This window comes from Phyllobates terribilis, unplaced genomic scaffold (genome assembly GCF_046119375.1).
Source record: "Phyllobates terribilis strain yellow unplaced genomic scaffold, ASM4611937v1 Scaffold_4__5_contigs__length_816908805, whole genome shotgun sequence".
Taxonomy (NCBI): Eukaryota; Metazoa; Chordata; class Amphibia; order Anura; family Dendrobatidae; genus Phyllobates; species Phyllobates terribilis.
The window spans coordinates 685,563,291-685,566,034 of record NW_027362764.1 but is presented as its reverse complement, the minus strand read 5'-3'; the positions used below and the strand labels follow the sequence as shown (position 1 = coordinate 685,566,034).

The window sequence follows — 2,744 nt, the reverse complement described above, 5'->3', positions numbered from 1 at the left end:
CGCCATCATTTCCACACGGTGAGCTGCGGAGTCAATAAGCACTCCTAGCTGTGGCAAGGAGCTCGGTGTCAGGCCTGCTTGAAGGGCGGCGGGGTAGCGTACTTAGCTGCCAACTGGCTCAGAGGCCTTGGGGCTTCCATCATCTAAGTTACTTAAGGTCGGTGTCCGGCAAGGCGCCGTTCCATGCTAGCCGAGCTGGGCAGTAGGGCAAAGCGTCATCAAAATGGTCTACAGCACCCGGTGTTCCCAGGAGGTATCCCATCCAAGTACTGTCCGAGCCTAGCCCTGCTTTGCTTCTGAGATCAGACGAGATGAGGCGTATCCAAGGTGGTATGGCCAGTAGACGCTGCTTGATCCATCGCCCGGCCAGCCTTTCTCAGGATCGCTTGGTGGCGAGCAATCTGGCCGTGACGGGGCGGGCTCCGAAGAGTCCATGCAAAGGCTGTGCCGTCCCTACAGGTGTGGTTTATTTAGCAGTGATTCACCCGCCGCATCAGGTGTCTTCAAAAATGGCTCGGCGCAGGGTCTCCTGCAGGCTAAACCCTTCATCGCGGTAATGTGACAGAAAGAGCAAGCTGGACCCGTAACTTGGGGGCTGAGCGAGACGTCCAGGGGTGAATGAAGGAAGAGGGTGAGATGGTTGCCAGTGACTTTGAGCTGCTCTTCAGGGGGGAGGGTCGTGTTGCCTGCAAAGGACTTCTGCTTGGGGTTACCGGTGGTTGCCTCCAGCCACGCGGGAGACGCTGGTCCTGGTGAAAAGGAGCCTAGCATTAAAAGTAAAGAAGCAACAATGCTGGAGGCCCACGGTGATCAGAAGGATGCTGGTATTTTGCAGAGATGAAATAGCGCAAGAGAGAAAGCAAGTGAAAAAAAGAAAAGAGAATGAATGTGTGCACTTGTGAAAGGGAATGGAAAAAAGGCATAGAAGAGAATGCCCCCTGCTGGTGGAAGGAAGGAAAAAGCAAAAAATACATCACCTGGTATTCCCAGGCAGTCTCCCATCTAAGTACTAACCAGGCCCAAACCTGCTTAGCTTCCAAGATCAGACAAGATCAGGCGTTTTCAGGGTGGTGTGGCCGTAGGCGTAGACAAGCCTCTCACTTGCTGCTTTTCTACTTTGACGTCTGGCTGCCGGCTGCCCTTTCCAGTGCTCAGCAAGACCAGGTCTTTTTGTGCTTTCGCTTCTCTTCAATTTTTTTGCTGGCTTCCTTTAAAGGTCTTGTAGACACAACGCCCCACTCAGAGCCGCTGAGCTCACTGATCGGCTGCAGGGCTGTCGACGGAACGTCAGCTTCACGGCCAATGCCACAGGCCGGGAGCAGAGGCGAGACTCACCGGTAGACCCGGGTAGGGTGAGTAGAGCGTGGTTAGTTGCTTTCTAATAGCCTGCAGCCGGGGATTAACTTTTAATGAAAGGGAACAATCCCTTTGACTGTCTGCAGCGCGCCGCACCTAGGAAGCGCACAATCACACAAAAGCCAGCATGCACACGTGCTCGCACGTGACAACACCCCCTATCTGCCCCTACAACCTATCCGTCACCATGCGTCAGACTCTCCTGCCTGTTTTATGATTTCAGGGCCAAAGCAGGAATCACCCCCCCCTCCCCAATTCCTTCCTTGCCTTCCTTGCACTGAGGTTAGCTCTTTGTCAGCCGTCTGGCTTGGTTACACAAGCTTCTTTGCAGAGAAACATGTTACTTCTGCTGGCCCTCGCTAGGCGGCCGGCATCCAAAACCTTCCCTGGGCACCTGCTGAAAGTCTGGCCCCTTCACGGCCCCGAGTGCTTTTAACGCCATCATTTCCACACGGCGAGCTGCGTAGTCAATAAGCACTCCTAGCCGTGGCAAAGAGCTCGGTGTCAGGCCTGCGTGAAGGGCGGAGGGGTAGCGTACTTAGCTGCCAACTGGCTCAGAGGCCTTGGGGCTTCCATAATCTAAGTTACTTAAGGTCGGTGTCCGGCAAGGCGCTGTTCCATGCTAGCCGAGCTGGGCAGTAGGGCAAAACGTCATCAAAATGGTCTACAGCACCCGGTGTTCCCAGGAGGTCTCCCATTCAAGTACTGTCCAAGCCCAGCCCTGCTTTGCTTCCAAGATCAGACGAGATCAGGCGTATCCAAGGTGATATGGCCAGTAGACGCTGCTCGATCCATCGCCCGGCCAGCCTTTCTCAGGATCGCTTGGTGGCGAGCAATCTGGCCGTGACGGGGCGGGCTCTGAAGGGTCCATGCAAAGGCTGTGCCGTCCCTACAGGTGTGGTTTGTTTAGCAGTGATTCACCCGCCGCATCAGGTGTCTTCAAAAATGTCTCGGCGCAGGGTCTCCTGCAGGCTAAACCCTTCATCGTGGTAATGTGACAGAAAGAGGAAGCTGGACCCGTAACTTGGGGGCGGAGCGAGACGTCAAGGGGTGAATGAAGGAAGAGGGTGAGATGGTTGCCAGTGACTTTGAGCTGCTCTTCAGGGAGGGAGGGTCGTGTTGCCTGCAAAGGTCTTCTGCTTGGGGTTACCGGTGGTTGCCTCCAGCCACGCGGGAGACGCTGGTCCTAGTATTAAAAGTAAAGAAGCAACAATGCTGGAGGCCCACGGTGATCAGAAGGATGCTGGTATTTTACAGAGATGAAATAGCGCAAGAGCGAAAGCAAATGAAAAAAAGAAAAGAGAATGAATGTGTGCACTTGTGAAACGGAATGGAAAAAAGGCATAGAAGAGAGTGCCCCCTGCTGGTGGAAGGAAGGAAAAAGCAAA

The 2,744-nt window shown here is 54.4% G+C and overlaps 3 pseudogenes; all 3 read right to left on the bottom strand.

Moving 5' to 3' along the window:
- Positions 1–225: 225 nt before the first annotated feature.
- LOC141269141 (5S ribosomal RNA) lies at positions 226–345 on the bottom strand (annotated as a pseudogene).
- Positions 346–965: 620 nt separating this feature from the next.
- On the bottom strand, positions 966–1,084 carry LOC141269260 (5S ribosomal RNA; annotated as a pseudogene).
- A 933-nt stretch (positions 1,085–2,017) lies between these two features.
- On the bottom strand, positions 2,018–2,137 carry LOC141268277 (5S ribosomal RNA; annotated as a pseudogene).
- Between the last annotated feature and the right edge of the window lie 607 nt (positions 2,138–2,744).